At 39.2% G+C, this 23,216-nt stretch overlaps 1 pseudogene; it reads right to left on the bottom strand.

The window, feature by feature from the left end:
- Window positions 1-1,950: 1,950 nt before the first annotated feature.
- On the bottom strand, window positions 1,951-21,457 carry LOC115966705 (annotated as a pseudogene).
- Between the last annotated feature and the right edge of the window lie 1,759 nt (window positions 21,458-23,216).

Below are 23,216 nucleotides of genomic sequence, written 5' to 3' on the forward strand. Positions count from 1 at the left end.
TGTCAACTAAATGAATTGGCCTTTATCAACATTTATTACCCTTTAACTACCCCCATGTATTTACTAAAGTCAATTGGCCTCTGTAATATGCCACAACTCATTTTTCCCTTTACAATTAATAAATCGAGCCACTTTCCTTCATTGATTATCAATCTCGATAATAAAGCTTATACCTATAAGGACAAATCGAAGACTCATTGTCCTAAAGGTTTTGAATTCAACCTGGACAAGAGAGAAAAGAGTCCCTACCTCTGTTTTAAAAGGAAACCCAACTCGGTTCCAAGAGACAAGAGGCTTAGCTCGATGCTAATCTCACAAATTTATCAGCAACACATCCTCCATCAAAAGAGCACAAGAACTACTTTGGCCATAATTCTAAGAGCACACAAAATCACAAGTCTCACAATTCCATGACAATCATGGTCCGAAGTTCCCTCTCTCGTCAAATTTGAAGAAAACTATATCTACCATTAGGCGTGCATTTGGGAAGGAATTATAAATTAAAATTATTTCATTATTTAGCTTATTTTTACTGCTATTCATAAAATTCACTGTACTTTTTGACACTATTTATGAGCTCCACTATACTATTTCAACTAATTTTTACCTTTATTTACAGTACTTTCAACAATAATTTTTCAATTTTAACAAAATAACCGATATCCAAACACACCCGGTCTAACCATTCATTATTTACCAACTCTGCGGGAGTTGATATGAGGTCAAAGCACCTAGCAACCAGGAAACATGAAAGCTCCTTGTTTTCTTCCTTTTATAACGATGGGCTATCTTTTCTTTCCTTATAAGGGGGCTCGTTGGGCGTTGGGCTTACAGATTTGTGTGTGGACCATTAGTAACAGAAAATGAACAAAGGCCCATTATGTAGGAGTATTAGATTTGGGCCTTTACTCATGAGCTCACCCAGACTAGTTGTTGTCCACAACTTTAGCGACACATGAATATGACATTCTATAGACAGCAAAAATCTTTCTCAAACGTGCAAATACCCTTTTTAAGGCTAACCAAAAATATTAATACCTTTGAGAGTAGTTATTTCATGTAAAAGCACACCAGTTTTAGGCTACTGCAAGTAGCCTAAAGGTAATTGATAGGAAAACGCACAGGAACCACAAAGTAAAATATCAATCAAGAAAAGTTTAGCATGGAATTTATCATTATCATTCAATGTTTAATGTGAGATGCATATAATCGGTATATGTAGTGTGTATTTAGCTAGCTTATTTTTTGTCAACTTATTTTATTATTCAACTTATTTTTTGTACTATTCATGGGTCTTACTGCACTTTTTGGTACTATTCATGAATCCCACTATACTATTTCAACTAATATTTATTTTTATCTATAGTACTTTCAGCAAAAAGTTTTTAATTTTAACAAAATAAATGAATTCCAAACAAACCCATAGTATGTTTATACAATTCATTTTCAGCCTTTCACAATTGTCACGTCATTATCAAAAAAATTATGAATACGAGAATATCAGTTTCTTCACAAGTATGGGTCCATTTAAAATATAGAAATATAGAGTAATAATTTGTGCTGTCACATTGAAAGCCTTGAAAGCCACAGTTTCAATACAAACATTCCTATATATTGCCTAATTATTTGTATATAATTTATCGAAAGACAGATAGCTTTTATGGGAGACTATTACTTTTTATTCTTTTAATGATTTTTTTTTTCTTCCAATGTGCTACAACAGATATTCTTCCAATAAAGAAACAAGAGAGAATCACTCATGCCACAAAGTGCCTTATAACTCAATTGAAATCTTTTGATGTTTCAAGGAAGATATTTAGGATTCAAATTACCTACTCTTATTATAACTATCGATTTATTAAAACAGAAAACAACTTATGCTGAAATTTGGAGATTCAATGTTGTTCACTCCAATATTTGGAGGTATCTGCTGATGACACCTCAAACCTCTTAACTCTGAGCCAAGGAGGAACTTGTAACATTAGGGTGACTGATTTTCACTTCGTAATCTCTATGAGATAATGAAGCCTCAAAGAATAATCCTTCACCATCTGCTGTGCCTTTCAAGCTAGAACCCCACTCTCCCAACAACTTGTCTACGACGTTCCCAGTTGGCAAGTTATTGAAGCTATTATCGATCAAACACATTTGGTAACATCCCCCTGGTTTCCATGTAGATCACATTATGATTCCTTTGATCCTAGGGTGGGCATGTAATTCCCTTAGGACTTGCTCTAAGTGCTGTGCCTGTGCCTGCACACATAGTAGAATAGTTCATAGCAAACCTTGGATGAAGACATCCATAGAGGAAGAATTACCAAAAAAAAACCCTGGAAAAGAAGGACATGGGCTTCTATAATTCCTATAGTAACTAGTCAATATATATCCCATGTAATGCACCATAAAGTTGAACAAAATATGATATATATCGTTTCTTATCACAATATATATATATATATATATATGACATTTTACCCATGTTTTTTTTACCCTTCTAAATATACAATTTGATTACTGTAAGGACACGATTCGTGGCGAACCGTAACAGTGTCGGGTTCGCACGTAAAAAGGCCCTAACAATATTATTTGTAGAGCGTGGGTTTGAAAGGCTAGGCCTTGATCGACAGGCGGTGGGTTTTTCGTGGTGTTCATACAAGGTTAAGTTTTCCTTCACCCCTGGAGTCTTTCTCCTGGAGATGGGCTGGGAGGCTCTGGTTTTTGGCCATTTTTCCCAGCCCCCTCGTTGGTGCACCTTCCTTTTTATTATATAGTCCGCCTTGGCTGATCCTGTCCCTCCACTTGTAGGTCAGGCAGGAGCTTATTTCTATATCCATCCCATCAACCGTCCCGTCTAACTTTCTATTAGTTGCATGGATCGAAGCTTACACCGTCCAAACGTCTTTTCTCATTAATCAGTTCTGGGTATTGGCAGGTGCATTTACTGAAGAGGGGACGCATTTTCCTTGGTCCAATTTCACACCCTGCTTCCCTATGGGCCCCATTCCGTTCATATCCCCTTGAGGGGGCTGTTTGGGGATTGCCTCTACCAAGATGTTGGTCTTCCCATTGAAGCTTTGGAATGCCGAGGACAGGGTAAGTTCTCAGCCGTTCCCCTTGCTACCCCAGCCACTGATCATTCGTCCTCGGCAAGATACCTCCTCGGCACGGGCCCTGGGCCTAGATAGAGTTTAGGCCGGATTGCAGACCTCTCAGACCCACAATAGCCCCTCAAAATCCTGCTATCCGCCTCCTCGGACGGATAGGAGGGTTTTGATGACATCAGAGATCCGTCAATGCCTATCAATCCTTGTCATCTATCGATTCCCGAGGTTTTTCACCTGCCCAAGGCACGTTCCTAGAGCCGTTGGAAGGCGAAACGTGGCCTCATTAAATACGGGCGGCTTTGTGCTTCCCACGTTCAACGGTGTGATGGAAATCGAACGGTGGTGATCTCCTGGCCTCTTTGGGCGGGAAAAGGGCGTGCAGTTACCCTAGAAAGTATAAAAGATTTTTTGGAGATGGATCCGTCTCTTCAGTTCTGTACTTAAGAGTTTTAGTGCGTGTATCTTGGGTTCATCTGAACTTCCGCCCAAATTCAAGTCTATCTCAAGCACATATAGCCCATCCGAAGCGTAATTCTCCTTTTATGTAAGTTCTCCACCTTCATTAACTCGCGTTTTTTTCTTTTCTGAGTTTATTTCTCTTTGGCTCCCTTTCTTTTCCGTCGCGGGTTAGGTTTGTTTTAGTAAATGACAAAGGCGACTAAATTGAGATTGAGGAAGTTGGTCGATACTGAAGAGGCGATGAATAAGTTCATCGTTGATTATAGGATTCCCCCCAACGTGAATCTGGAGCACTGTAAGATGGGGGAATGGCACTATAGGAGGGGAACGGGCGCGGTGGTAATTCCCGTCCTTGCCTTTGTTGAGGGAGGCATGAGAATCCCTATGGGGCCAGTGACGAGGGGTTATCTCAGGCATTTCCGTTTAGCCCCCACCCAATGTGCCGGCAACATTTTTAGAATTCTGGGGTGCGTGGACGCTTTAAATGAGAAGATGGGGTTAAGACTGACCCATCATGACGTGAACTGGTGCTATAACCTCCAAAAACTGAAAGGGAAAACCTACTACATGAGGTCGAGGGACGACAGGGTTCGATTGATCCAATGCCTCCCTGACTCCAACAAGGGACTGAACAAGGATTTCCTTATTGTCTCTGGGGAATGGCACGATAGCGATCCATGCCCGTAGTAGAAGGAGAACCAGGTGGGGTACTGGAGATGGAAGGGGGATAACCCTTTACGCCATTCCAATCTAATGTTGTTCGATAACTAACCATGCATATGTGTTTGTTTTTTTTGTAGATGAACACGCCTACACACGGCATTTTCACTTGGTCAATCGGGCGGACTTGGAGACCGTTTTACAAGCGGCAGTTTTCGTGAATGACAGAGATGGCCAAGTCCGTGCAGCTCACAAAATACTAGGGTACCCTCCTGTTCAGAAGTCATTTGGGGACGCAAAACACATGATCAGTGCCCGCCGTCCTTAGCTTCCAAAAATTACCGTAGTAGAGAAGGGATTTTTAATCTCCCAGGAGCCAGCTGTCCCCGAGAACATCCCCCAGGTGGGCCCCTCTTCGTCTCATCAGGCAGCAGAGGACGAAGGTGAGCCAGATCAGCCGGAGGAAGGGTTCGGGGTATTTGACTTAGTCTACCAATCCGAGGACCCTCCTGGTGACCTAGGTGACCCAGCCTTGTCCGAGGCGGAATTGTCGTTAATAGGCACCTCTTCTCAAGCCGAGATAGGAGTCAAGAGAATACCTTTAACCCCCCTTCTCCAACTCCTCGAGGACCAACCAGGGAAGGATACCCAAGAGGCACCACAACCCAATGCTCCTCCTCCACCACCTCGGCCCCTTACAATCCAAACCAGTTCATCCTCCACCAAGTCCCAGCCACAATCCACCCGCCCCGAACCTCCCACCTCCTCCTAACCAGCTCGGTCTCCTCGACCTGAAGGTGCTGATTCCAAGAGAAAGAGGAGCCCCAAGGGCAAGGACATTGTGGACGAGGGAAAATCCCAACCTCCTAAGGAGAAGGATGAGACTCCGCGCACAAAACAACTGAAGATCGGACCCCAAGGCAAGGGCAAAGGAACCGCAGTTCAAACCTCTCAAGGCAAGGGAAAAGGAATTGATTCCCAGTCCCTACCGAGCGCCTGGCTTCCTGCCCCAATGCTTCACGGGGGTCCATTACTGGAGACGGCCTCTCTGAGGGACCTTGGAGACGGCGAGGGTGGCTACGTGGCGGATGCATTAGGAAGAACCATGTTACTCCCTAATGACATGGATGAGCTGAGGAGAATAAGGATGCAGGAGGTTTTTCTTAGTACTAAGAGATACTTGGGCATGGTAAGATTTCTTGAAACCTAACACTTTATTAACTCTTGTCACCGGTTTGTCACTCACTACACGCTCATCTTTCTTGACAGGCTCTCCAAGCAACCTATAAGATGGAGGAAGAAGTGCATGACAGGAGTAAGGCGGCCGAGAACGAACGCAAGAAGCACATAACGGCCTCAAAGACTCTCTAAGCTTCTGAAAAGGAACTTGCCAAAGTCAAGGATGACTTAACAATAACTACCCGCGAGAGGGATAACGTCTCGGCGGGCCTTGCTAGTGCCCAAAAACAGGCCAAGGACCAAACAAAGCGTGCACTTGAAGCCGAGGACCAGTTACGAATAGCCAAAGACCTGATCAAGGATTTAAACAAGCAGCTGGCCACGGCTGTGCATGAAAAGGGAGTGGCAGAATATGCCCGTGATGAAGCCCAGAGGGCAAAGCAGGAGGCTGAGTTTGCCAGGAATGATGCAGAGGCTGCCAAGAATACGGCCGAGGATGATGGTTACAACCTGGGAGTAGCCGAGACCCAGGCCACCCTTAAGGCGCAGATTCCTGGAGTGTGTAGGTTTTATTGCTCCCAAGTTTGGGAAGAAGCATTGAGGCGAGCTGGGGTGGATGCGTCATCTGATTTGTGGAAGGCAGAGAGCATATTCTACCCAGCGGCCATCCGCGAGGTCGCTTCTACCAACTCCGCGGTTACGGATGATCAAACCGAGGGAGAGATCACCCCGTCGGAAGACTTGCAGGCCAGCGGTTCTTCTAGCAAGGCGCCCAAAGAAGGAGAACTTCAGGATGTGACAGTGATATCCCAGCATACGGATCCTGAGGCCCCTAAAAAGGTTACGGAGCCCGTGGTTGGCATTCAGGTGCCTAGTACAGAGGAGCCAACCACCCTTGCACAGCCGCCACAGGCCATTCCCCTTGCTGTGGTCCCTCAGAGTACCAGTGCTGGCCCTGTTCAGCCTTCCCCAGAAGGGACCATCCTTCCAGGCATCGAAGCTGAATCTGTTCCCTCCTCTCAGGACGTGACCGACAAAAAGGCAGAAAAGTAGAAGCCTTGGTTAGGCTTTTGTATTCGTTTCTATTTGAACGATTAACTTGTTTCTTTTCCTTTCACAAACTTCCTAATTTATTGATGGTTTACAAGCATTTGAACATGTATATATGAAATCTTGTTTTTCCTTTTTCCTTCTGGTTACATCGTTAGCCGCCCTCGTTGATACGCACTATTTACTTATGAACTCTGCGCTGATTCATTTTAACATGTACAAATAGCTATGCATGCAATACATTTATCATCATGTTCCCCAAACCCTAATTTACTTGCACCCACAGAAGCTTTAGATTCATTTCTAACCTTCGTTTTACGAAGATATAAGCACCATTTTTTACGTCACGCATAGCAGCTAAGTCTCGCTTAGCGCCTAATTTTCCTCATCCAAGTAGTTGGTTTCCCCAGAGGCTTGAGTCCGAGGACCATGCAATGCCTTGGTTCTGTCCAAAACCTAGTTTTCCTCATCCAAGTAGTTGGTTTCTCCATAGGCTTGAGTCCGTGGACCATGCAATGCCTTGGTTCTGTCCAAAACCTAGTTTTCCTCATCCAAGTAGTTGGTTTCCCCATAGGCTTGAGTCCGTGGACCATGCAATGCCTTGGTTCTGTCCAAAACCTAGTTTTCCTCATCCAGGTAGTTGGTTTCCCCATAGGCTTGAGTCCGTGGACATGCAATGCCTTGGTTCTATCCAAAACCTAGTTTTCCTCATCCAAGTAGTTGGTTTCCCCATAGGCTTGAGTCCGTGGACCATGCAATGCCTTGGTTCTGTCCAAAACCTAGTTTTCCTCATCCAAGTAGTTGATTTCCCCATAGGCTTGAGTCCGTGGACCATGCAATGCCTTGGTTCTGTCCAAAAGTTTTCCACATCCAGGTAGTTGGTTTCCCCATAGGCTTGAGTCCGAGGACTATGCAATGCCTTGGTTCTGTCCAAAACCTAGTTTTCCTCATCCAGGTAGTTGGTTTCCCCATAGGCTTGAGTCCGAGGACTATGCAATGCCTTGGTTCTGTCTAAAACCTAGTTTTCCTCATCCAAGTAGTTGGTTTCCCCATAGGCTTGAGTCCGTGGACCATGCAATGCCTTTGGTTCTGTCCAAAACCTAGTTTTCTTTGGCACTGGAACTTGGTTTTAAGGGAGTTAGCTCCTCGGCCAAGCCCCTAGAATTATTCGCGCGATTAACGCTGACAAACGTAGCCCCTAATCAAGAAGCATAGCCCCTAACGGAACTTTACGCTGAAACTCTATAACCAATTGTTAGAAATAAAAAAGGAACTATTTCGACCTACCGCCTATGCCAACACACAAGCCTTTCCCACAGACGGCGCCAATTGTAAGGACATGATTCGTGGCGGACCGTAACAGTGTCGGGTTCGCACGTAAAAAGGCCCTAACAATATCATTTGTAGAGCGTGGGTTTGGAAGGCTAGGCCTTGATCGACAGGCGGTGGGTTTTTCGTGGTGTTCATACAAGGTTAAGTTTTCCTTCACCCCTAGAGTCTTTCTCCTGGAGGTGGGCTGGGAGGCTCTGGTTTTTGGCCATTTTTCCCAGCCCCCTCGTTGGTGCACCTTCCTTTTTATTATATAGTCCGTCTTGGCTGATCCTGTTCCTCCACTTGTAGGTCAGGCAGGAGCTTATTTCTATATCCATCCCATCAACCGTTCCGTCTAACTTTCTATTAGTTGCATGGATCGAAGCTTACACCGTCCAAACGTCTTTTCTCATTAATCAGTTCTGGGTATTGGCAGGTGCATTTACTGAAGAGGGGACGCATTTTCCTTGGTCCAATTTCACACCCTGCTTCCCTATGGGCCCCATTCTGTTCACATCCCCTTGAGGGGGCTGTTTGGGGATTGCCTCTACCAAGATGTTGGTCTTCCCATTGAAGCTTTGGAATGCCGAGGACAGGGTAAGTTCTCAGCCGTTCCCCTTGCTACCCCGGCCACTGATCATTCGTCCTCGGCAAGATACCTCCTCGGCATGGGCCCTGGGCCCAGATAGAGTTTGGGCCGGATTGCAGACCTCTCGGACCCACAATTACTATGCTAGTTATAAATGAATATTTATTATGATTATATTTATATGACATTATCTTTCCAAAATATGACATGGTAATTAAAATTCTAATGGAGAATGTAAATATATGAAATTTTATAAGAAATCTTTACTAGAATTTAAACTCAATTAAAACGTATGATAACTTGAAAAATTGCAAGGCTTCAAAAATTTTGGGTGAAGTTTCGCTAGTTATGGGGCTGTTATTCGTAATGAGAATGCTGAAGTGATGGCCGCTTTTTCTGTCCATGGTTCAAAGGCTGTTGATAGCAGTGAAGCTAAGGTACTCGCATATCGGAGGGCTATACAGTTTGCGCTTGAGGTGGGTATTACTGATGTTGTAATAGACGATGCTATGATCATGGGGTCCATTGCCAAGAAGGATCTCAGTGGGGCTCGGCTGGGGCATATTTTTACTGATATTCAAGCTTTGTTGGTGGAGTTATCATGGTTTTCTATTAGTAGTGTAAAACGAGACACTAATTATGTGGCCCATTCTTTAGCTCGCTATGCGCCCGACATATTTAGGAGGGTGTTTTTTGGATTGAGGATTCTCCACCCCTGCTTTGGAAGCTTTGTATTTTGATTTTGCTCATATTCATTAATGAAATTCTGATTTCCTTTTCAAAAAAAAAGACAAATATCTTTGGTCTTAATTATACTGCAAATGATATTTTGAAAAAAAAAAAAAAAAAAAAAAAGTTTCATGTATACTTTTGCCTCTTGAACTTCTTAATTACCTGTTGACCAAGGGCACTTGCAATATCAAGTTCTGTAATCCATATGGGAAATCCTGTGGAAGCAAGAGTATCAATAGAAGATCTCACGTAAGCAAGATCTGGAGCATTGCGGAAATGAGACTCAAGCCCAATTTCTTGTTTCAGATTGTTGTTTCCGGGAAAGCTTTGAATCTGTTTCAACTTCGCTATGTGCTTAGACGGCGTTGATAAAGGGTCGCGGTTGTCCTCTATGGTATTAAACTCATTCATAAAAAAGGTAGTTGTTCTATCAATCCCTTTAGCAGCATTGTAAAAGGTTGCCGAGGCCCGAGGCATCTGATCCGAGCTTATCTTCGAAGAAAGAGAAGTGCAAATTTTCATTCACAACATCCCATGCAATAACCTGGCCTTTGTACCTTGACATAACGGAATTGATCCTTTTTTTTTCAGCCATGGCAAGATCAGTTAGTGAAAGTGAAGAAACCCAACCCTGTACCGCCTAGGGAAAATCCCACAAAACATTGTGGCCTCGGACCGGAATAGAGTTTTGTTTTGCAAATTGAAACAATGCATCAGCGGCTGTGTAGTCCTCTTGGCCAGGGGATGGTACAGTGGTAGACCATTTCATTTCATCCTCAAATACTGTGACTGTGAACCTTGAGCTGAACCAATTTTGGTATGCTGTGTTGGTGAGGATGTTTTATTTATGGCAGTGCCAAATGGGAAAATTACTTTCTTCTGTATAATTGAGATTGATGCATTAGGTAAGGGGTTGCCTTGTTCATCAATTGCTTGGATCCTCACCTTTCTTTAGGGTGGCAAAATAAGCCTAAACTCATTTACCCATCGAAACTCACCCACTCTAATTAAATCCAAACCCATCCAGTTATTAATTGGATTAAATAGACATTAACCCAAATAGACCCAATGATTATTGGATTTTAACTAAAAACTCATTGAACCCAAAAATAATAGACTTAAATTTAACCCAGCTCTTCCCATTAAAAAAATAAAATAAAATAAAACATAGTTTTTAATAATAAAAAATATGGACTAAACAAATGAAAATTAACCATCTTGTGATTTTCTCGGTAACCAAATAGAGTCCAAATATTTAAGAAATTTAAGAGAACATTTGAAACTCAAATATACAAATTCTCTTTCTCTTTTCCAGCATTTTCTCCCCAACCAAACAGAATATTACTCACAAATAAAAAAACAATTAAAAGAAGAAGAAGAAGAATAAAATGTAGTTTATAATAATAAAAAATCTGGAAGCAATCGTTATCTGATTCGCTAGTTTCGCGAATTGACCTTTTCTAGTGGCACCCATGTAATTAACTTTACCAAGGAGGGCAAAAAGTGGACTCAAACGTTTCACCACCAACTCATCCCCTCCGGCGAATATCGCCAACCTTCCGTTTTTAGCCCGAGATCACCGCCAGATACTAGTGCGTTGATGGAGAAGCAGTCTTTGGAGGAAGCGGCAGCGAATATCTCGGCGGCAAGGTAGGGTTCGAAGGTGGTCATGTCGACGAGTATGCCACTGTGGCGGAGGCCGGAGATGGCGCCGGAGGTAGGGTTGAGTAAGACGAAGCGGACACCGATTCCGATCCAGATCATTCCCTCTCTCTCTAATCCCAGATCATTCTCTCTCTCTCTCTCTCTCTCTCTCTCTCTCTCTCTCAACCCAGATAGAATATCTGATTTTAAGATTTAAAAAATTAAATTAATTAAATTTAAAAAAATTATAAATTCAGAATTTTGTTTTTAATTTTCTGACGTGGTTTTTTTTTTTAAATTAAAATGTTGATGTGTCAAAAAATGTAAACTAAAATATTTTGGTACTTTTTACTTTAAGGGTATTTTGGTAATTTTGATAATTGGGTAATTGGAGTTTACCCATTATAATTGGGTTGGGTTGGGTTTGGGTTAAAAACAATTAATTAAATGGGTTTTAATGGGTGAATGAGCTTTATATACCCAACCCAATTATGTCCACCCCAAACCCACCCATTTGACACCCCTACCTTTCTTTTACGTGCCTGCAAAAATTGAAGTGTTTTTACTGATATGTAATTTCTCTTTTTTTTTTTTTTTTTTGGTAAACCATGAACTTTCATTAAACTAGAAAATAAATATTCTGTTACAAAATACATTAGCTCTATCATGAGCTAGAATACTGTCCACCACAGGCGGTGTAGTCCAAAAAACAACAAAAGAAGTTAGCGACGCAGCTCCTTTTTTGCCAATGCATCAGCGCATTGGTTGGCCTCTCGATAGGCATGGACCACTTGCGTATTAGGGAACGCCTTTAACAGGTTCCTACAATCAGTTAGTAAAGGCTCCATTAGCAAATTACAAGTACTGTTTTTCATAAGCAAGACCACACTTAAAGCATCAAGCTCAACTATAAGATTATTAAGGCCCAACTCCTTAGCCAATAGTAGCCCATCTCTCAATGCCTAAAGTTCAGCCATGCAGCTATTGGTTCGCCCAAGTGGTCTAGCAAAACCAGTTATCCACTCTCCTTCTTAACCCCTAATCACGCCTCCACCTCCAGCCATCGCGGGGTTCCCCATAACTGATCCATCTGTATTAAGTTTAGCCCAGCCCTCAGGTGGCTTTGACCAACCAACAGGTATCACAGCTCTATTTCTTTCCACTTTAGCATTGAAACCTATGGCGTAAAATTCTGCACTCTCTCTAATACATTCCCTGAACCATAAGCGCTCAACCTTACTTGATTTAAAGACATAATTGTTCCAATGCAGCCACAGATGCCAAACCCCCATTGGAAACAAAATTTTCCATGGAATGCCCATAAACAAGGAGCTAGCCTCACTCCGACAGTTGGATTCAAACCATTTTCCAATAGGTAAATTAAAAGTGTCCTTCATACAATAAGGCACTTTCAGCTCTTGCCAAAAATCTTTTGCCACTTCACAGCCCCTCACAAGGTGCTCCACGGATTTCATCTCCTTATTACATAGACTGTAGATGGGTTCAAGGTTTAAACCCCTTGAACCCAAAACTTCTCCAATGGAACACTATTATGGAGGCACAACCAAAAAAAGAAATGTACCTTTGGTGAAGCTTCCACCTTCCAAACCCAACCAATTGAATCAGTTTCCCGGTTCAAGGGATTTAAACCCTTTACCAACAGATAGGTAGACTTTAGAGAGAAGAATCCATTCTTGGAATAAACCCAATGTAGCACGTCCTCTACATTTTGATCTATAGATAATGGAGTAGCTTTAATAACGTTTAGCAACTGATCCGGTAACTTAAATGATATGTTATAAGCCCTCCCACCAGTCTCATTGTCAAGGTATTGCCTTACTGTGATATTCTCCTCACCCCGTTTTAAAGGCCCTTGAATGAGACTATGCAAAGTACCTTCATGCAGCCAGAAATCCATCCAAAAATTAATAGTTTCACCACTCCTAACAGCCCATTTGAGCCCTTTAACATAGATTGGGCCTCCCTTCTTACAAGCAGTCCAAATACTAGAACAAGGTAATTTCTTCCCTTCCTCAGTCATTCTATTGGGTGTAAGATACTTGGTAGACAACATGTCAGCCCATGGGGAACCGTTAGCACTAGCCAATCTCCAGCAAAGTTTTGCAAGAATCGCTAAATTCCTATCCTTCATTGAATGCAACCCTAAACCTCCGAGTTCTTTTGGGAGAGTTACAGTACTCCATTTGACCATATGCATTTTCCTCTTCTCTTCAGTTGAACCCCACAGGAAATCTCTTATTGTTTTATCCACCGCTTCACACACTTTACTAGGTAACGCTTGACATTGCATGAAATATTCAGCTATAGGGGCAGCTACAGACTTCACTAAAACAAATTTCCTAGCTCTAGACAGCAGCTTAGTCCTCCACCTAGCAAGCTTATTTTGCACCCTTTCCATGATAAAATTCTAGGCATCTCCTGATCTTCCCTAAGTTAGTAATGGGAACCCAAGGTATCTTCCTAAATTGTTTGTAACAGTCATGCCCATCTTTCTACAAATATACCTCTTCTGCCTTCTAGAAACATTAGGAGAAAAAAGAATCTTAGACTTCCCGAGGTTAACTTTTTGGCTAGCAAGATTACAGAAATTATCGAGCACCTCAATGACAGCCTCACAGTTCTTATGATTTGCCTTAGCAAACAGCATCAGATCATCAGTAAAGAACACATGAGAGAAGCTCGGCCCATTTCTAGAAGCTTTCATCCTATCCCACCTTTTTCCTTCACACATACTGGTGATCTGGGCCCCAAGAAATTCCATACACAACAGAAACAGGTATGGTGAGATGGGATCACCCTGTCTTATACGTCTTGAGGGTTGAAATGCTTCTAATTTTCTACAATTAAACAACAAGGCTGTAGTTGTTGTGGATATACAACTCATAATAAGGTAAATCATTTCTTGAGGAAACCCAAAATGTTCTAAAACCATTTTTACAAAACTCCACTCTAGGCGGTCATATGCCTTTTCCAAATCAATCTTAATAACCATGTACCCATCCTTCCCTTTTCTACTTTTTAAGTAGTAAATTAATTCTTGCGCTATAATAACAATATCTGAACTCCTTCTACCCTCAAGGAAGTCTGCCTACATGGGGGAGATAAGAGAAGGCAGCAAGGGTCTTACCCTCTGAACAATAATTTTTGAAATAATCTTGTAAACGGTACTGCACAAGCTGATTGGCCTAAAATGACTGACAGTCTCTAGCCCAATTTGCTTGGGAATGAGGGCAATAAGTGTCTGGTTCAAGTACTTAGGGATCTTTTGGCTTAGAAACACTCCTTTAACTTCTCTCTTCATTGATTCCCTAACCACAAGCCAAAACCTTTGAAAAAACCCGGCATGGAGACCATTAATGCCAGGGGCTTTGTAAGGTTTCATAGACTTCAGAGCTAACCAAATCTCACCATCCAAGGGAACCTGGATCAACCCATTAGCTTCATCCTGATTAAGTTTGGCACACCAATCTGAGTTCCATTAGGGGTTTATAGGACAGAAACATTGTTCCGTTTGATAAAGTTGTTTGTAACTCGACAAAAACATGTTCTTCACTTCATCAATGTCATGAATCCAATCCATCATCGCTTTCATTGCCCAAATCTCCTCCTTCATCTGGAGAATAAGATTATACTCTTTAGTAAGCTGATTTTGAAGGTTGAGCAAAAAAGTGTTCGGCCTCAATGCTAAAGCCTTTTGAATGCCCAACAACCTTGCCATTATCTGCTTCTTCCTAACAAACACATTACCAAACACTTCTTAATTCCATCTTAAGGCTTTAGCTTTGAAAGAAGATATAGCACCATCCAGTCTGTCATCTTGCCCTGCCCAAGCCTCTCTAACAATAGCCGAGAACTCCTTGTGATTGAGCCACACCGGTTGAAATCTAAATGGTCTATCCGACACATTACCCAAATTGGGACTTAGCTTTAGCAACAACGGGTAGTGATCAAAGTTAACTCTCGCCAAGTGAGTAACATTAGCCTCTTCAAAGAGTCCTTTCCACTCCGGATTAGCCCAACACCTATCGAGTCTGCATTGGATTAGATCACCGACCTCTCTCTTGTTGGTCCAAGTAAACTTAGGCCCTGAGAATCCTAAATCCATCATATGACACACATCCATGCACTCTTTAATGGCTCTCACCCTTCTTTGGCACACCGAGTTCCCCCCATATTTCTCCTCTTCTGAAAGCACCTCATTAAAATCACCCATGAGAGCCCAAGGGAGGCCATCCATGGAAGCTAACAATTTAAGATTATTTCAGAGAATACACCGTTCTGCAAATCTGGGACTAGCATAAATTGCACTAATTAGCCAATGAAAGGTTTGAGCTCTTACCCGAATAATGGTGTGAATCTCCTGCTCAGTTGTTGCCAAGACATCCACTTGCACCAAGTCTATGCGCCAAAGTAACCAAATTCCTCCAGCAAACCCAATTGTATCCGCCACAGTAGCACCATCAAATGGAAGTAACTCAATAATTTCATTGGCCTTGGCCCCACTCATTTTGGTCTCTGTAATCACCATGAGTAATGGTGAATGCCATTCCACAAGATCCATAACTTTCTTCCTAAATTGGGGTTTCATTGCACCCTTGCAGTTCCATATCAGTATATTCATGATTCTATTTGGATTTAATGTAGAATCAAAATGAGTCAGTGAGGAAGCATTTTCACTGTCCCTCAACTTCCATGCTTCCAAAAGCTCCATCTGAAGTCTTACCTATCTCCCTATGAGACGTTACAGGTTGTGTGTGCGTCGCCTTACTCTTGTCGTCTCTCTTGTACTGCTCAGCCACCTTAGGCATGGCTATGGAACTAGCTTTAGGGCTCACTTCACTCATTTGACTCTGGTCTAGTTGTTGTGGTCTACTAACCATCCTACCCTTAGACTTCCGCCGACTAACCACCATCCACTCACCGTAATCCTCAAGTTTATTCTTCTCCGTATCTTTCCCTACAACCATCTATTCATTGGAAGTGTCTCCAATACTAGCATTTTGCTCCATGTTTGGCCCTGTGGCATCCTCCCTAACTACATGAGGGTATGTTTCCATCTTGTGCCCAATCCTGCCACACGTAAAACATAAAGCATTGATTCCCTCGTATTGTATACTCTGCACAATCTTGCCAATATGTATGGTTCTTAGCAGTGGTTTCTCCAAATTTACCTGTACACAGAGCCTGGCAAAACGACCTTTACCCCAGTAGCTATATGTGAGTCAATACGTAATACCGGGCCTATGGCTCTTCCAATTTTAAGAAGAGCGTTTGTCTCATAGAATTTGATGGGCAATTCAGGTAACCTGATCCAAACTGCCACTTAGGATAAAGTTGTAATGGATGCTTTAAACTCAGGCTCCCACTACCTAATTGCTAGAAAGTGTTGCCCAATGAACCATGGGCCACCCTTCAATATATTATCCACATCAATCGCTAACTCGAACTTAACCAAGAAGAAGTCAAAGCCTAAATCAATACAATCCATATTCCCTGTCGACTTCCACATACTACGGATTTTTTCTACAAGAAAAGAGAAACCCAATCTTCGCCCAAACGTTTTGATGATGATAGCCCTTTTTCCATGGATCTCTCATGTGAATTTTTTCTTCTTTAGAGAAGCAAACTTTGGTACTACCCTCCTGCTCCTACTCTTCTTCATCATCAGAGACAATATTTTCCTGCATAAAACTTTCAAAGCCAAAGGCTTGTTCAAAGGCTCCGGGTATTGCTCCCACTAATTTGTCCTTGTAGCTTTTCCCTCTGTTTTGCACGTCATGCTCATTCCCTCCTAGATCTCCTATTGGCATATGGCTGTCTTTGAATTTCTTGGTGCTACAGGCCAGCACATCTTCCTCTTCATCAAAGCATTTCAGTCTTTCTCTCTCCATCCTCTCCAACTTCGAACACCCCATTAATTTCTCGTTCATATTGTCGTTCTATTTTTCTAAGTTGATATATTAGTGACTTCAATGATGGGAATATATACGAAGTTCCCAGACTTATGAGATGCAAAAGTAGAGAAAAAAAAATATACGCTAAAGAGAAATAATCACACATAAGATAGTATTTACATGGTTCGGCAATTTGTCTACATCCATGGAGTTGTAGAGATTCCACTAGTTGTAGGGATTCCACTATTCTCAGGAAAAAAATACAAAGTGTAGTAGTACAATTTTTCTCTCTAAAAAACGACATCAAAACGCTAATCTCCAAAACAATGGTTTTTATATCCTACGCACAGGATTTACAATGGGCTATTGCTATGGCTTGAGCCCTATGGACTAAGTCTCAAAAAATCTCACATTAAACACTGTAACAACATTATTTCGGGTCGGGTCATAATCTAAATCAAACACAACTAGGTTCCACAAAACCCAACATTCAAAAAGTGGAACCTTTTGACACTGTTATTGTTATACATTTACCTTCTCAATGCTTTGATCTTGATGGGAGTTCCACTGCTCTTGGGTGAAAGGTTGCAATGAGATGCTATCTGCCCATATCTCCACCGATGCATTCTTGCTCTGAAGAGATTAGCAAATGTTAGATGCTTGGAGAAACTATTAAAAAATAAACATGGGACTTTAGTATTGTATTGAAAAGTTAGGATTAAATAGACAGCCTTAACCTCTGTTTCATTTTTTTTATATTTAATTCTTTACTTCTAGATACTAAAAATTCTTCCGAAATATTTTATAATCAATAAGTCTAGGAGAATTTTTTTTTTTTTCCAACAACGAATGAGTTGGAATATTTTTATACCTAAAATTCGTGAAAACTTTTGTGTTCCTAATATTACTTGATTATAAAAATCCAATTTTTAATATGATTATGAGACCACATATTATCATAAACTAATAATGAATAGATAAAGTTTTGCTCTTAGCAAACTAGTTTAATTAGGCATGGCCTTAAAAAAGGAACCTATATAGGGAAGGAGGGTATCAATTTTAAATTCTTATTAAAGTTGGATCATCATTGTTATTTATAGAAGGAAACACACATAATAGGCACAAAAGAGAGAGAGTGAAAAGCACCTCAAAATAGAGCTCAGTTGGCCCTGATCCACCCTTGAGCATGGACCAGCACTTTGACCTCGCAAAAACAGCACCAACATGTTTGAAGCCAGTATTTGTTTTTAAGGCAGCTCTAACTAGAAAATCTCCATCACTGACTTGTATCCAAGCTGTAGTACACCAAGCAGATTAATGAAATTGCAAAAAGATTTTGTCCCATTTTTAGAACAATGTTGTGAAGGTGAGAAGCAGTTTTAGTAGAGAAGCCTTAAAAATTATGTTAAAGCAAGAAAATTTTGGCAAAGTTAATTGATGCAAATTTGTATTGATGGTAACAAGTGTTTGGGGAATTTCAAAATCAATGTGAAAAAGACAATTTACCAGAGAATGTGTAGAACTTGTCCTTTTGCAAATAAAGCTTCTGAGAGATGCTATCTTCTAGATGATTTCTGCTATTAGTGACAATGTATTTGTTGCCTTTTGATATTATTTGCTCAATTTTTGCATTCTCAAATATAGGAATACAAATCTTTTGTACCACTTTTTGTGTACTACTCTATGTTTCACCAATCATTACGTACCATATTTTGATTTTACTTTCCTTATAAAATAACTAAAGTTTAAAATGGAAAGCAATCATACACATGGTAAGTAGTGATTGGTGGAACATAGAATGATACACAAAAAAAAGTGGTATAAAGGATTTGCATTCCAAAAATAGACTATCCTCTCATGCCATAATTCAACTTAGGGTTTATGATAATTCCTCCACCATACTGAGGTTTATGAGGATTTGCCAAACACTGAGGTTATGAATAAAGAAGAATTTTATTTTTTTTAGATTTCATATAATACATATATCTTAGTGTCCTACATTCATTAATGAATTTACAATATAGAATAATAATTAGGGCAAATTACAACTTAACCACCTATGGTTTGGCTGGAATTTAAGTTGCCTACCTACGATTTAAAATTTGACACTTTACCCACCTAAGGTTTGATCAAAATTTAAGCTGCCTACTTGTAGTTTGAAATCTCATGATGCAAGTGTTTCGTTTGATTCTTTTTGAACCAATTTGATCTTGTATTTTTATGTTTTTTTTGTTTTTGAAGGAGAGAACCATAAAGGTGAAGCAAAATCACATATTTAACCATGTTTTTAACATATATGGGTTAAGTAAATCTAACTGAACTAACTTCAGGTAGGTAAAATGTCAAATTTTAAACCACAAGTAGATAATTTAAATTTTGGCCAAATCACGGGTGGATAAGTTGTAATTTGCCCTAATAATTAATTGCAAGAAGCTTACCTCAATGCTGGCAATGTAATCATATGTTAAAGCATTAGCTCCAAACCCTACAAAACATCAACCAAAAAAAAAAAAAATCCCCATCTTTTTTGGTTAACAATGTGGAGGAAAAAAAAAAAAAAAAAAGCTAAGAACTTTAACAATTGAAAAGTAAATGGAATATTATTATGCTTTGATATACCAAGATGTTGCAATCAATTTTTGAAAATTAACCTTGCACTTGGCATTGTTTTGTTCTTATCTTTTAAGTATATATATATTTTTCAATAATTCCCTTTTACGCACTAATTCCTCCTTTCTTAATATTATTATTCTTAGTTAAAGAGTCCTTTACTTATATTATTATTCTTAGTTAAAGGGCATAGAGAGAAAATGTTGTTATTGTGGAGAAATTATCAGGTCCATCAGAAAGACTGTTGACGTGGTCTTTCTTGACCTCTCAGCCAATAAAATGCTATTATTTATGCAAATGTGACATAATCTGGTACTTTTTACTTTTTATTCCTTGTGTTGATTACAAAGCTCACACATATATTTGCATCGATGGCATCATTTCATTAGTTAAGGAGGACCATATCAGCAGTCCTCTTAGTATAAATAATAATTTCTCGTTATTGTGACACCTAAAATCCTATTTATAGGAATTTCTACCAACTGAGTTGTATAAAAATTTTGTCAAAAAAGTATTTGTTAATGGAGAAATCCTTACGTTACCTTAAAAAAGAAATCATTAAAGAAACCCTGACAGACTATATAAATATATATATATATATATCTATACTACTATTTAAGGGCTTCTCCTGTTTGGATTCCTCATTTTTTATGCCTAAAATAGCCTCATTATACCCATTTACAAGTTTTCGTCTAACGAGGATAAATATGTAAATTAAAACTCTTACGCTTTAAGACCCACAAACTCACATATGCTATGCAGTTTCTATCTCACTTTCTATCCTCATTCTTCTTCAGATTGAAGACATTTAGTTTAGTTCTACGTCTTTCTTTATTTTTCTTTAGATTAAAGACATTTACTGTCAGAAGCTCCAACAAAGTTTCAGGTTCTATCTTTTGCAAGTTCCTCTTTGTTTTCTTTTCTTTTGTTTATGATTGACTTTCTTTGAGTTCTTTTTTTTTTTTTGTTTTTTATGTGTATCACGTTAACTCTTTTATTTTTTTTTTAATGTAATTTTGAAATGAATGGTTCCTTCACATACTCTACCACTGTACTTCTTAATGAATTATAATTTCATGTTGTAGGTATTGTGATCCAAAGACAGGACTGCTTTATGCTACAAAAGAAGCATTCAAAATCATTTGTGAACAATTAAACAGTATGGCTTCCCTTACCTCCTTTAGTAGCTTTTATTTACATTTTATTTAAATATTTTGAATTGAAATAAAAATAGTTACCATAATCCCAGCAGTTGGTTTCAAGTTTCAACATTCAAACTTCAAAAGTACCCAACTTTGAAAACAAGGAAAAAGAAAGTAAAAAGCAACCATATATTTTGGTATGTTCTGGGTTACTTTCTTTATTTTTTTTTTTTTTTTGATGAACAGTTACTTTATGGGTTACTTTTTTTTTTTTTTTTTTAACTCCCTCCTTTCTTTTTTATGTATCACAAATTTCCATTCCTTCTTCATATTTTTTTTCCTTTTAAGAATTTTTTTTTTTACCATCATTGTATATGTTTTTGGCATTAAATTTTTTTATTTAGGTATGTAGCAAGCTTGAGTTCTACTTTTTTTTCTTTTTCTTTTTTTCAAAAGTACCCAACTTTGAAAACAAGAAAAAAGAAAATAAAAAACAACCATATATTTTGGTACGTTCTGGGTTACTTTCTTTTTTCTTTTTTCTTTTTTTTGTTTAACTCTCTCCCTTCTTTTTTATGTTTCACAAATTTCCATTCCTTCTTCGTATTTTTTTTTCTTTTTAAGATTTTTTTTTACCATCATTGTATATGTTTTTGGCATTAAATTTTTTTATTTAGGTATGTAGCAAGCTTGAGTTCTACTTTTTTTTCTTTTTCTTTTTTTCTTTTTTTTATGTATCACATTAACTCCTTTTTTTTTTTTAGATCTCCATTAGTTATTTATTTAAATATTTATCACTAATTTTTTCCTCAAAATAAAAATTAGGTGTTGACAACACATTTCATGGTACTGCACATGTAATAAATTGTATGCGAGGCAGATACAATTGTGCAAAGGATTTTAAAGAAGGTATAGAGACCATTAGGTACCAACTACCACAACCAAGACATGTTGCTTTTGTAATGCCTGTTTGTTCCATCGAGAGACATTCTCGATGTGTTGCAAAGATGGAAAAATATCCTTACCCAACATACCAATTTGTTCTGAATTTAGGGAGCTCATTTGTGAGCAAACACCACGGGGCAGACATTTCAGGCAATATATACGGTTTTGCAACAACTTGTTTGCATTTACCTCAATGGGTGTGCATGTGGATGAAAGCATGGCCTTGAATAGTCGAGAAATATATACATTTCGTGCCCAAGGTGCCATCTATCATAGAATTGGTGGTCTTTTACCACATACATCTCTAACTTTGTAGCATCTACAATTGTATATCTACGACACCGATCTTGAAATACAACGCAGAATGTCTCAATTTGTAGAAGCTCACGAAGATATTATGTGACTTATTCAAAGGATCTTAGACATGCATAACCCATTTGTGGAGAAATTTTGTCAACTATCTCGAAGTCCAAATTTACATCAATGTAAACTCCTCATTAAAGAACAACATCTAAACCAACTTCAATATTGCCTTCCCAGTGCTTCCCAAGTGGCAGCTATTATTGTAGGAGGAGAAGAAGCTGGTCATTTAAGTGGTAGAGAAATTTTGGTTCAAACGTTTGGTGGTAATTTGATCAATGTTCAAGATACAACAGGATATTATGATCCATTGCAATACCCAATACTTTTCCCATTTGGAACATATGGTTGGAATATCAACACACGCGATGCTAATAGAAATAAAGTGTCATGTCATGATTATTATGCATACATCTTTCAGGTAACAGTTTTATTATTTTCAAATTTTTTTACTTCAAAATGCCACTTACACTATAAAATGACTGAACCTACATCTATTTTTACTAATGTCCAAGGTTCGCGACGATGCTCTATCAATGATTTGGTATGAAAGACGCCTTTCACAACAATATGTTGTTGATAATTATGTAAAAATTGAAACACACAAGCTTAGGTGATTTGAGCACAATCAAGATTCTATTAGGGCAGATCTGTACCAAGGCCTACAAGATGCTTTCCATGAAGGAAAGAGTGATACTAGTAATGTAAACTTTACACTTGAAATTTACATTACTTTATTTATGGAAAATTGGTATCAATATTTATTAATGATCTAAATTTTTCATCTTATATTTAGAAAATGTTGGACATAGAACCATTCTACCTTCATCATTTATGGGAAGCCTGTGCGATATGATCCAATGATTTCAAGATGCAATGTCATTGGTTCAAAAGTTTGGGAACCAGATTTATTCATCACAATGACATGTAATCCAAGATGGGAAGAAATCCAAAATGAGCTTTTATCCACACAAACCGCACAAGATCATCTAGAATTGCTTGCCAGAGTTTTCAAATCGAAATTTGAATAATTGAAAGATGATATTGTGGTTAAGGGGGTTTTCGGAAGAGTTATTGTCTATGTGCAGGTCTTCGAATTCCAAAAAAAGGGTTTACCACATGCACACATGCTTATAATTCTCAATGAAGATGATAAATTGCATAATCCAGAGGATTACGATCGAGTTGTTAAAGTTGAAATACCGTGTAAGGAGGAACAACCTCAGTTACATAAAGCTATACTGAAGCATATGATACATGGTCTTTGCGGAGTACAAAATCTAAGATCACCGTGCATGAAAAATGGGCGATGTAAAAAATGATACCCAAAGCCTTTCTCACTAGAAACCTACCAAGGCAATGACTCATATTCTGTTTACAAACGATATGATACTAATAATCCCATGCCATTGAATGATCATTGTAGGATTATGGTAGACAACACATGGGTTGTTCCATATAACCCTTGGTTATTGCTGAAATATAATTGCCATATTAATGTTGAAATATGTTGCAG

This window comes from Quercus lobata, chromosome 11 (genome assembly GCF_001633185.2).
Source record: "Quercus lobata isolate SW786 chromosome 11, ValleyOak3.0 Primary Assembly, whole genome shotgun sequence".
Taxonomy (NCBI): domain Eukaryota; kingdom Viridiplantae; phylum Streptophyta; class Magnoliopsida; order Fagales; family Fagaceae; genus Quercus; species Quercus lobata.